This window comes from Anolis carolinensis, chromosome 6 (assembly GCF_035594765.1).
Source record: "Anolis carolinensis isolate JA03-04 chromosome 6, rAnoCar3.1.pri, whole genome shotgun sequence".
Classification (NCBI taxonomy): domain Eukaryota; kingdom Metazoa; phylum Chordata; class Lepidosauria; order Squamata; family Dactyloidae; genus Anolis; species Anolis carolinensis.
In genome coordinates, this window is record NC_085846.1 from 76,074,043 (window position 1) to 76,086,809 (window position 12,767).

Genomic DNA, 12,767 nt, shown 5'->3' on the forward strand with positions numbered 1-12,767 from the left:
CAGCAACGTGTGGCAGGGCACAGCTAGTATATGTATATATATATATATATATATATATATATATATATATATATATATATATACACATATATATATATCATATATATAATTATGCCATTCTATTATTATTCTATTATTGTAGTATATTATCGTATTATTACTAATATATTATTATATTATTTATTATTCATGACTACATTGAAACTACAATAGAGAGAAATCAGCGTGGAAACTGCAAGAGGTACCATAGATTGTTGTACATGGAAATAATGGTTGTAAATAGTTTTTGATTTATTAAATATTAAATACAGTTATATATTACAATTATATATTTTTGTTATTTAAACTATATATAAGGTAAAGGTTTCCGCTGAAGTTAAGTCCAGTCATGTCTGACTCTGGGGGTTGGTGCTCATCTCCATTTCTAAGCCGAAGAGCCGGCGTTGTCCGTAGACACCTCCAAGGTCATGTGGCCGGCATGACTGCATGGAGCACCGTTACCTTCCCGCCAGAGCGGTACCTATTGATCTACTCACATTGGCATGTTTTCGAACTGCTAGGTTGGCAGGAGCTGGAGCTAACAGCGGCCGCTCCCGCCGCTCCCGGGGCTTGAACCTGGGACCTTTCGGTCTGCAGCTCAGTGCTTTAACGCACTTTGCCACCGGGGCTCCTAAACTATATATATATTGTGAGATTATGTTTTTTTTTCTCAAAGTGACACATCACCCAAATCATGCTAGGTTTTTGGTGAATTTTGACACACCAAGTGCAAAAGGTTGCCCATCATTGATATAGGGAATAAATTGGTTCCCTCTACCCATCCTAAAATATTCAAGGTTCTCTCTCTTGGTATCTTTAATCATTTTGGATAGACTCTTTCCAGTGTGAGAAGACATAGAAAGCTTTAGGTAGGAGAAGAAATTAATGTTCATGCATGAACAAAAGTACACTGATTTTCATTCACATGTGTTAAGCTCTCATGGTTCATTAAACCCCTTGAAGGGTTCATTACTGTGCAGTCAGCAGATGCACATTTTTTGCACGAATGCTAACATTGAGATGCAGAGTGTGTAGAATGTCCCACCAGCACGCATTTTAATTCTGCAGAATAAACTATTTTGGTGCTTGATATTATAAGTAACGTTTTGTTTAAAGGACTTAAAATGCAGGTTCTCGGTGCTTCTAGTATGTAGGTTTGCCAGCCTTGTACTTGAACCTCTTGGGCTTAAAACCCTTTGGGCAATGTTGCTGTATTTCAGCAAATCCACTATGGGTTTTATGGGAGATACTTTATAGGAGCTCTCCAAGGTATTTGGTGCTATATAGTGAGCCCTTGATAGCTGCTAGGGCAGTGGTTCTCAACCTATTGTCTCCAGATGTTTTGGCCATCAATTCCCAGAAATCCTAACAGCTGGTAAACTAGCTGGGATTTCTGGGAATTGTAGGCCAAAATAGCTAGGGACCCACAAGTTTAGAACCACTGCGCTAGAGTTTGGTTCAGGATATTCCTTGATACCAACATCCTTGAATGCTTACGTTCCGTTATATATGACACTAGCTGTGCCCGGCCACGCGTTGCTGTGGCGAAGTATGGTGGTATGGGAAATAAAGTATTGAGGAATTGGTGGTAGTTAAGGTAAAGGGTAAAGCTTTTCCCCTGACATTAAGTGCATTATAAATGGGTTATATAGTCGTGTGGAAGGGCCTTGAGTCTACACTGCCATATAATCCAGTTAAAATCAGATAATCTGTATTTTATAGGCAGTGTGGAAGAGGCCTAAGTGAGGCCTAACTCTGCCTGTCCCCTGGGCTGAGTGGGTTGCTAGGAGACCAAGTGGGCGGAGCTTAGCCTTCTAACTGGCAGCAATTGGAATAAAAACAATGATTCCTCTCCCTCTAATTAGGAATTTATTTTTCTTTTCTTTTTGTTGTATGAACGTAGAGGCATGGATGAGGGGTTGTGCTGCCAAGTTTAGTGTTTCTGGGATGTGCAGTTTTGTTGTTTTGTCCTAGGCCGAAATTTCAATACCCTTTTATATATATAGATAATAAAATGGTGTCTCTTATATAAAATGGCAAATTCAAGCCTGTTTTTTGTTTTAAAATATTATCAAGTTGTTGGTTAAATTCATGGGTGCAAAATCCATGGATATAGAGGTTCAGCACATTGGATAGTTCATATGAAACTGAGTTGTATCCAGAAACACTGGGGTAGATTCACTGCCCTAAATGGATAGAACCAGAATATATTTCTGACTGTGCTCCTTTCTTTGCCCCCCCCCCCTTTGCCCTCTCTTCTCTTTTTCTTTCTGGAGCTTAGGAGAATATTTCAAAAAGAGTTTGCTTTCTTATCTAGCCATAGCAACTTAGGTCATTTGACCCAAGATACTAGTATCCAATCCCTGCATTTCAATATTCATTAACTAGTGTTGCATAACACAACAAGGAAGAGAAAGAAATAACCTCACATGTTGATGTAAAAAATCAATAGTAGCTTATCAGTGAAAAACACACAAAGTAAAAAAAGCTAAGACTTCACAGATAGTTCTAATACTTTCTAATATTTCTTTTTATTGTGAAAAATCCATGCTGAAAGAAAAAGAAGATGACAAAATTCTAAAAACTGCATAAACTTCTGGAACGGACAAGTAAATATCAAAATAATTTTTAATGAAATATTGACATCTATATTCTGTATTTTCAAATGGTGATGGTATTATTAGGTCCTCTATCCTTTGGATAACAGAAGATAGACATTTGCCTTGCTGCAATATAAATCCTTCAGCCACCAAAAGGGCACAGAGAATTCACTTCCATTGACCTAAAGTCAATTTCCAAGATGTGGGCAAATAGGTCAAGTGGACATTTAAATCTGTGAAATCCAGAAGTCGCTCCACAAAATTAATGTGACCAATGCTTTGCCTCCCCTCCAAAGGAAACTACCATTTGCAGTACTGATTTGGAGCTTTGAGACTGAAAATAATATAGCAGAGGAAGGAAAAGAAGGACATGCATTCTTCTTTGCATTGCTGAAGGAAAAAAAATCATAGTATCTTATAAACCACTAGCTGTGCCCGGCCACGCATTGCTGTGGCGAAGTATGGTGGTTTGGGAAATAAAGTATTGAGGAATTGGTCGTAGTTACGGTCAAGGGTAAAGGTATTTCCCTGACATTAAGTCCAATATAAATGGGTTATATAGCTGTGTGGAAGGGCCTTGAGTCTACACTGCCATATAATCCAGTTAAAATCAGATAATCTGTATTTTATAGGCAGTGTGGAAGAGGCCTAAGTGAGGCCTAACTCTGCCTGTCCCCTGGGCTGAGTGGGTTGCTAGGAGACCAAGTGGGCAGAGCTTAGCCTTCTAGCTGGCAGCAATTGGATAAAAACAATTATTCCTCTCCCTCTAATTAGGACTTTATTTTTCTTTTCTTTTTGTTGTATGAACCTAGAGGCATGGATGAGGGGTTGTGCTGCCAAGTTTAGTGTTTCTGGGATGTGTAGTTTTGTTGTTTTGTCCTAGGCCGAAATTTCGCTACCCTTTTATATATATAGATATTGCAGGATGTCCATAACTTTAGTTACAAGACTAGTTAGAATGTACTCCACTTACTATGGTGACTGCTTAGACAGATCACATTGCAAGTATGGGCCAGTGATAGTTTTGACTTAATTTGGGACGATGGAGTGACTAGTGCTGGAAGGAGTGTTGGACTACAATTCCCCAAATATCACATAGCCATGCTTGTTGGGAATTCTAGTTCCAGCTCTGGAAAACAGCTTTGATTCCACATGTGTCTTGATTTGCTGCATTTCCCCTTGTATACCACCCAACATTTTGCGGATGAAAGAAGTAATATATTAGTAAAACAACAATAACACACTATTTATGTATATCCTTATATTAAAAGAATAAAAAATAACAGGGACATGAGAAGTCTGGAGTGGAAATATGCAAAGCTGTTCAGGTTTAGGATCCTGACCCACTTTTCCCACTCCAATCTCCTGCTGAGGGTTTAAAATCTACAGGCTGCCAGTATCATGTGACAGAAGCCTTGGCAGCCCTTCTAATAGAAAGCAGTGGCTGTTTGCTTCTCTCAGTTTTAGATGATTAAATTCATGTGAAAACTTGAGTGAGTCAGAAAATATGTGAGTGTGGTTGCATAGCCAAGCCCTTGGGTAAACAGTAGGATAAATATAGCTGATAGCTTGTTCACTAGCTTGGAAAACTGAAGATCTTACTGACTGAAGGCAAACGTCTCTCATGCTGTTCTTCTCGCCTCTTTTGCTCAGACAGTGAGTGTATCTACACTGCACAGTTACAGAGGTTTGATGCCATGTTATGTCTCCATCCTACAGAGTTGTGGAATGAGTACTTCGGGAATATAATTAAAACTCTCTGATAGAGAACACTAATGTTTGTCCATAGAGAATTCTAAGTGTAAAACTACAAATCCTTGAATTCCAGAGGATAGAGCCATGAGTGTTAATAGGATATGAGACTGATATAAATGTATGGTGCAGGCAGGACCATAGCCAGAAAAAGATTTCAGGTTGGGGGTGGGTGAAACTTTTTTTTAGCGAATCATGAAGAGTAGTTCCATAATGCAAAATAATTTAGAAATCAGGCTCCATTGACAAACTTCAGTGGACACTCAAGACAGATAAATTTCAGTGGACACTCATGGGGATTTGGTTAAAATTCATGAGTAAACCAGGGCTTTTTAAACATAAAATTTGGGGGGGTTGACCCCCCCTCCCTTGGCTACAACCTTGAGTGCAGGTATACACTATGGTGTATACCTGGTGGTGGCGCAGTGTGTTACAGTGCTGAGGTGCTGAACTTGCAGATCGAAAGGTCCCAGGTTCAAATCCCAGGAGCGGAATGAGCGCCCGCTGCTAGCCCCAGCTCCTGCCAACCTAGCCGTTCGAAAACATGCAAATGTGAGTAGATCAATAGGTATCGCTCCAGCGGGAAGGTAACGGCGCTCCATGCAGTCATTCCGGCCACATGACCTTGGAGGTGTCTATGGACAATGCCGGCTCTTCGGCTTAGAAATGGAGATGAGCACCAACCCCCAGAGTCGGTCACGACTGGACTTAACGTCAGGGAAAACCTTTACCTTTACCTATACACTATGGTGTGTCAAAGAGAGAGCCTTCTACAATATACACTAATATTGGCAAACCAGACATGGTTTATGATCCAAGCCAAGAGAGTGCCACCTTCTGTCACTATGGAGAGAAATTTCCCATTGTGGATGAGGCCAGCCAATGCCTGGTATTGTAAACAGTAGGAACAAAGCATATATGTATGTTTCAAAAGCCTCGCAATAGAACCCTATGAAGCTTCCTGTATAAAGTGCTGACTGAAGAAGAGAAGTAAAAGCAATTCCAGCTAAGTATAGTATGACTCCGGTATGAATGGTTTCATGATCCATGGCCGTTACTTTTGGCCAGTGTCTTTCCTCATCTTTTCCTTGGGTGTGATAGGGAGAACCATTGACTGGTTCTTCTTTCCTTCCTTCTGCAAGCCTTTCTGGTGGAACCTGTTGAGTTCTGTGGGTACTTGGAACTGTGGAAAGTGAACTCATGGAGGGCAATGACCTATTAGGAAAAACTGTCTTGCCTCTGTATCTTAGAAGGAAAGGGGAAAGAGCTTATGTTGAGAGGGTTGTAAAAGCGTTGTGAATTTGTACATAATATGACCTTGAGGAAAATCCCACAAATCTGTCCAGAAAATATTCTCAAAGTTTTACCACACTTTCAGTTTTCCGTTGTTACTGGATTTCCGTTGTTATTGTTTTATTTAAGTTACAATGGGCAGATGAATAAAAAGAAGAAGAGGAAGGACAAACCACATTGTTTTAATTGCCCCTTGTCTGTTTTCTTCATGTCTTCAAACTTATGCTCTAAAATGTTCAGATTCTTGTTCAGAGAGTCTAAGGGTATAAAGATGAAGCATTATTTGGAGGCTGCAAGTTCCACAACCTGGACATGGCTACTGGCTTTTAGAATTGCTCCTGTTGACTGGGAAATGACAGGAGTTGGAGCTCTAAACCACGATTTCCCTAAACATGTGAGAATGACAATCCGGTCCGCAAACCTCCTTCTTATTTATTTATTTTCATTACTTTATTTCCACTTCTTTCTGCAGAGCTGACCATTGCATTGGATAGACCACATCCACTCTAGATTATTAAATATGTTTTTTTGTGGGCGAGCAGATGGCGGCTATTGGATGGCATATGTTCTGTATCAGAAACTAAAGCTGATGTGGTCTATCCAGTTAAATTTTCTGAATCAGTACCCCAAATAACCAAACTGAATCAAAATTTGACCAAAAACTGATTCGTAACCCTTTTGGTACTAATGTTGGAGAGTGGGCCCTGGTCAAAAGAAAGAAAGAAAAAAGGCTGGGAACCACTGCCCTAAACCCTTATAAGAAAACTTGTTTACAGACTAGCCATTTACAAATTTAAATTAGAAACAAGAGTATATGTAGCATTGTGAAATAATTTTCCCAGAAATAGTGAAGAAAGCAAATCAAACAGCAGTACTTGATAAATGCATACATGATTATAGTGTTATGTTGCATTTCCCCATTTCTTTCTCTTAGCGCCAATCTTGTTTGAATGTAATTCATTTGCACATTTTGTTTTCTAAATAATAGCTGAGCGGAAGCTTCAGCAGGCTTTGGGAATGTTTGTAACTCTTTTTCTTGCTGTTGCAATCATTACAAAACAAACAAATAAACAGATCCCAAATCTTCTTGGAAGTTGCATTTGGTATTTGAAGTAAATATGGAATATTCCTCAGTTTTGCAGGCTGTTTCATTCTGTGAAGAACTGGAGAAATAATTTTGGCTGTCTTTTCTGCTACATCTTCAGAGAGAGAAATCAACAGAACAAAGGAGTAGCTTCTTTTTCAAGTACACAAAACTCTGTCCTGCTTTTTTAAAAATAATAATGTGTTATTTAGTTCATTGTTATCATCTTTTGTGCTGTCTCTGCCTATGAATAATCCAATTGTGTGCCTTCAATATTATATAATTTTTCAATCTGTGATCAATAGGTTCTTGGTTTACTTTCAAAAATGATGAAATTATTACTGTTATAACTCCAGGAAATTATTAAATTATTATTAGAACCATGTTTTTCCTTCCAAGAACAATAAATCTAAAACATGTGTGCATTTAGAAAAATAGACATGTTGTTGCTTTGTGAATGAAAAATCCACATTCTGAACTTTAATCTTATTTGATCTTAAATAAGGAAATGCAGCAAGCTTTTTAAAAACTCTTAAACAAACAAAATAAGACAAAGTATGGCATTACTGCTCTTTTATTGATGTACATGTCAATATAATAATGGTGCATTACTCTTAGTATTATCTAAACAATCACTGCTACAGAGGGGAACTATCTTGTTCTCAATTGATATTTATGTGTTTATGTGTATATCAGCCTAGAGACTCAGCAATGCCCTGGTTAGATATTTGGTAAAGTTATTTTTTAGAAACAGTCATTTTTTTGGGTTTGGTTGTTATTAATGGTTGCATTAGAAAATACATAAAGATGTGGGCAAACCACAACTCCCATCATCATCCGCCATTGCCACTCAAACTCAACTAATATTTAACATTGGCCATGATAGTTATTTATAACAAGTGTGGTCTGTCTGCATTGTTGGTGGGCTTCAGACAGTTCTCTGGAAGTGGATGGACTATAACTCCCATCAATCCCCCTAAACTCACCAATATTTTAAGATGATCATGATGGGTATGTGTGCCTAATTTGGTCCAGGCCATGAGACAGCTCTCTGGATGTGGAAGCCATCCTGAAAATACATACATACATACATACATACATACATATTTTCACTTTTCACTATATATATATAATTGAAAATTATGTATGTACGTGTGTGTATATATATATATATATATTGTTTGTACGTGTGTGTGTGTGTATATATATATATATATATATATATACTCTGTGTGTGTGTGTGTGTGTGTATACACACAGTAGAGTCTCACTTATCTAAGACTCGCTTATCCAAGGTTCTGGATTATCCAAGGCATTTTTGTAGTCAATGTTTTCAATATATCATGATATTTTGGTGCTAAATTCGTACATACAGTAATTACAACATACCATTACTGCATATTGAACTACTTTTTCTGTCAAATTTCTTGTATAACATGATGTTTTGGTGCTTAATTTGTCAAAATCATAACCTAACTTGATGTTTAATAGGCTTTTCCTTGATCCCTCCTTATTATCCAAGATACTCGCTTATCCAAGGTTCTGCCGGCCCGTTTAGCTTGGATAATTGAGCCTCTACTGTGTTATATTCTTGCACATTCTTTAATGCTGCATGGCATTGCACTGTTTTATTTTTCTCCTGTCTGAACATGATGAAGGTTAAACAGTAAAAGAAGTTGGAATGATACCATCTTTTGCCATCTTGTTGCTACTGTGCCAAAATTCTTGCTATATTGCAAAGAACATTTGATCTTTCTAGAGGAATTTTAACACATAACTATACACTCACATTTTCCAGTTTAAATCATAATTAGGAGCCATTTTTAAAAAATCTAATAATAGGGTTGTTGTATGTCTTTCGGACTGTGTGGCCATGTTCCAGAAGTATTCTCTCCTGACGTTTCGCCCACATCTAAATAATGATTTTAGGTGTAGCTGCAAAAAGAATTTGCATTTTGGAGTTGGAAAATATCCTTCCATTCTAGGGGTGAAAGAACAATAAATCATTTGTAGAATCTCCAGGGGATCCCAAAAAGCGACACTAATTTTCATAATGTATGGAACATTTATACAGCTACTAAGTTTATACTCAAGTATCTGATGAATAAGTTTCTATTAATATCAAAGGGACGAGGCAAAAACTGTCTCCAAAGACAAAGTATCTCTTGAAGGAATTATACAAAATTTGGAAAAGTTAACTTGTGGACTACAACTCCCAGAATGCATAGTCAGCTTGGCATGTAGCCTAGCAGGCCAGTGGCTTTTAGGAACTTTAACTGAAAAGAAAATGTTTCCTTGGTCTGGTGCTGTTAGGAAAACTCTTCTGGCTGAGAGAGGAGAGGTTGTACATTTTTCTTTCAGACAATAAAACAATGATGTATAGTATGACCTCCATATCCATGCCACCAATATCTATGGTTTCATTTATCCACTTCCAACAAAATGCCTCTGTGCATTTTCTAGGTCCACCAGCATGGTTCTATGGTATTTGTGGGTTGGAAGTCCTTCATTTTAATATAAACTATTGTCTACAGTTTCGTGTATCCATGTGAAGTCTGGAAACATATTCCTCCGTAGATACAGAAGCCGTAAGCAGAGATGGGAGGAGTAAGCCATATAGTTTAAGTAAATACAAATATTGCCGTATTCTGTAGTTTTCACTAAGCGTTTATTTTGTCAGAAATAAAATTTGGGCAAGAACCACAGCCCCAAAACTTCTCACCAATTGGAGATGTAAGAGATGAATAGCAAGAAACTGTCATAAGAAAGGCTTTTTTTCTTGCCAGAAGTGGAGACCAGATATGAACAGTAGCAATTATATTAAATGTTACCTTCTCCTTTTGCTGAATTTCACATGTCATTTGACATTTACAGAAAAGTTTGAGATCATAAAAATTTGCAGTGCAAAAATTGAGATGTAGAGAGAAATAGAAGTTTATCACCCAGTTGCATTCACAAGAACAACTACAATTACCATAAAAGAAACTTTTTTAGTGTAATGTCTTTAAAGAGTGATCTTTGATACACAAAACAGCTAAGATAACACTGTGGTATTAGTGTACTACTGGATAAGGTTCTTTTGGGCTTTATGATCATAGTAATGTGCAACTTCAAATTTTAACAATTAGTGAAACATGCTTTTAGTTGAAGAGGTGTGAGCTCCAAAGATTCTGTTCTTCTGATCAAATTCTTACATTTATGTGATTTGGTTCCCAGGTGAAAACCTAACCAAAAGTGTAAATATGAAGACTCCCCAGTGCTTATGGTACGAGTTACTGAACTCAAGTTGGTAAAAATTGCATCTTTCTGAAAAGAAAGCAAGCAGTACCACTTCAGATGGCTCCCAATGGACACCTTTTTAAGTAGGCCAAAGGCATCTTAGATCTTCTTCCACCTCTGTAGAGTATAAATGACACCAGTTTACAGTACTTTGTGTTCATTCATCTGGAAAGGAGACTTTAGGGATTTTAGCCTAATTGTGTACAATGTTTTGAGCACAAAGACCTTTATATTGCAGAGGTTTAGAAATAGAAATTGGTTTCAAAATGGTTAGAGCTTGAATAATACCTCTCTTTCTTCCTAAACTAAACTAGAAGTATGTGCTTTCTGAGAGCCTGTATAGTTCAATATTTGTGCATTGGACTATGACTCTGGAGACTGGGGTTTGAATTCCCACTTAGTCATGGAAACCCACTAGGGACTTCATCCCACAGTCTTTTAGCCCCGTTTCCAAGCTCTTGAGAAATTAAGCTCATGGGAGTCCCAGAGAGGCCATCAGACAACATAAGGGCACTTCTGGTGGGACTCCATGGCTCTCCATTTCCCAATTGCATGGAGACAGAGCCCAAAGATCTCTATCAGGACTTGGATGTCAATTGACTCCTCATAGAGAAAGACAGAGTAAAGCCCAGGAAAGATGGAGGTGGGCACAGAAAGCATGTGGATGGCTGGTGTTCTGTCATGCGCTGGGCCTATAGCTATTGTCTTTGTATAGGATGTATCTTTTATGCCCAGCGGGAAGCCAGGGCGCCTCAAAGAGAGGTTCTTGAGGATTTTCCTGAAAAGGATAGTCCTTTGAGACTTTAATGAGATAACAAAGTCTTTATTATTGAACAAATAATAAATCTTCAAGGAGTCAAATAACACTTCAAGGTTTCTTTAATAAATTGTTGGCCTTTTCAGTCTTGTCCCCAGGGGACAGACAATTAGCTTTGGATAACTGTGCTTTCTCTATAAGAAGAAAACTCCCTTATAACCTCTCCCAGGCTGTCTATTATATGGGCCTAGCTGATGTGGGACCCACTACCGATTCCAAATGTGTCTGGGTGGACTTACCAACCAAGGCTTGCAGATGTTTCAGCTGGGGTTGCGTGGATCTGTGGTGCTGTTCCCTCTCCAAGGTTTCTTTTGAAACTTTAGGGCTGTTTCCCTCAGGAGCTGTGAGGCTGAGGAGCTGTGAGCTCTTAGCCAGAACCTTTGGGACCTTTCCCCTGGAATTTCTGTTTCTGATTCCTCGGATGTTCTATATCCCTGGATGTTCTATATCCCCAGATGTTCTTGAGATATGAAGCTTTTCTACGGGACGAGCTGGTTTACGTCCTATAGCTTAGCTTCCTTAAGTGAGACTGACTTAAAAATGGCTCCTTCCTCCCAGAGCCCTGAAAAAGGGGCGGAACCAAACTTAATGATGATGGACAGGCGGCCTGCCCTATGACTGCAAACATTAGCAGAAAGAAAATAAAGTTGGAGCTTCTGGTACAGCCGTACCAGCACAGCTGGCCTTCCCTAAAGATGAGGAAAGACGGGATAAAATTGTATGAGATGGTTCTTTCTTTTTCCTACTTTCCCTTGCTTTTCCCTTACTTGTCTGATGAGGCCCTAGGTCACCATGGGCAAATCCCACTGTCTCAGTGCAAGGTGAAGGCAAATATCCTTTGAACAAAACTTGCCAAGAAAACCCCATTTTATGTTTGCTTTAAGGTTGTCATAAATCAGAAACAACATGATACATAGAATAATAATCATGTGCCTTATCGGAGATATGTTATTAATAATTGGTATTCACCTGTCCGACATACATTCCTTGTGCTATGATTTGAATGTCAGCCATGATCTTTCATTATGAGATACGCATATATCACATAGATACATTTCCACAACCGCCAGTCTCAATTATGACCCCCTCCCATCCCAAAATAAAACTTGAAAGCAGCACAGCCCCTCAAACATAGCCATTTCAGGGTTGTATGAGAAAAGCAGAGATGAGCAGGGACACATCCAGCTATTCCCTGTAGTTGGACTTGCTAAAAGAAGCACCTACAAAGATCTCTAGGGATCCTTGCAAGCTCTTTGCTGCTGATGTCCTTGTACCATGTCCTCCTACAAAAAAATAACTAGATATGTCCCTGTTGATAGCTCCACTCTTTGTTAAAATGGAGTGGAGGAACTATGTGGATTATTTCGTGTTCAAACATATTACAGTTGGTAGAACAAAAATGTACTCCAGTAGCAAGACTCCATTAAAAAACCTTGGGTTGATCCCAATGTTTTTTGTTTGGGGAAGGAGAACTGTAGGTCTCATTATATGAGATTCTGCAGCAAGGCATGTCTTGGAAAGCAACTATCTATTGAAACTAGATGTTGATGCTGTGATACAGATCATTGTTTCCTTGTAGTATATGATGCAACTCTTTATTAGTTAGGTGTGTTGCAATTTATGAGCATATTCGATTTTTTTCTTGGCATTTATAGATATACATGTTCTATTAAATTATATTCCTGTGCCATGTTAGCACAAATTCTCTGCAGCCTAGGAGACATTTTTTTGATTAAATCCTGTTTTGTGAGAGAAAGGAGGAAATTGACCAGAGAGTCATAGTAAATAACCTATAGATTTCTAGGGAGAATACCCCTCCGGGTTCTCCAGTGCGATTTTAAGATCAGCTTCCAGCAGAGGTTAACCATAAGATTCTGCTGGAGGACCAAGGAATTCACAGAGA

General features: G+C 38.5%; 1 protein-coding gene across 7 annotated transcripts in view; it reads left to right on the top strand.

Moving 5' to 3' along the window:
* Positions 1-12,767, top strand: part of thrb (thyroid hormone receptor beta) — a 266,903-nt gene that overhangs the window by 163,853 nt on the left and 90,283 nt on the right. The window contains exon 1 of one of the 7 annotated variants that reach the window (XM_062958092.1): positions 5,465-6,930. The exons of the other annotated variants lie outside the window; for them this stretch is intronic. The gene's annotated coding sequence lies outside the window, so the exon portion shown is untranslated. Of the gene's footprint in view, positions 1-5,464; positions 6,931-12,767 lie in introns of those variants that run through there. 7 annotated transcript variants of the gene reach the window in all.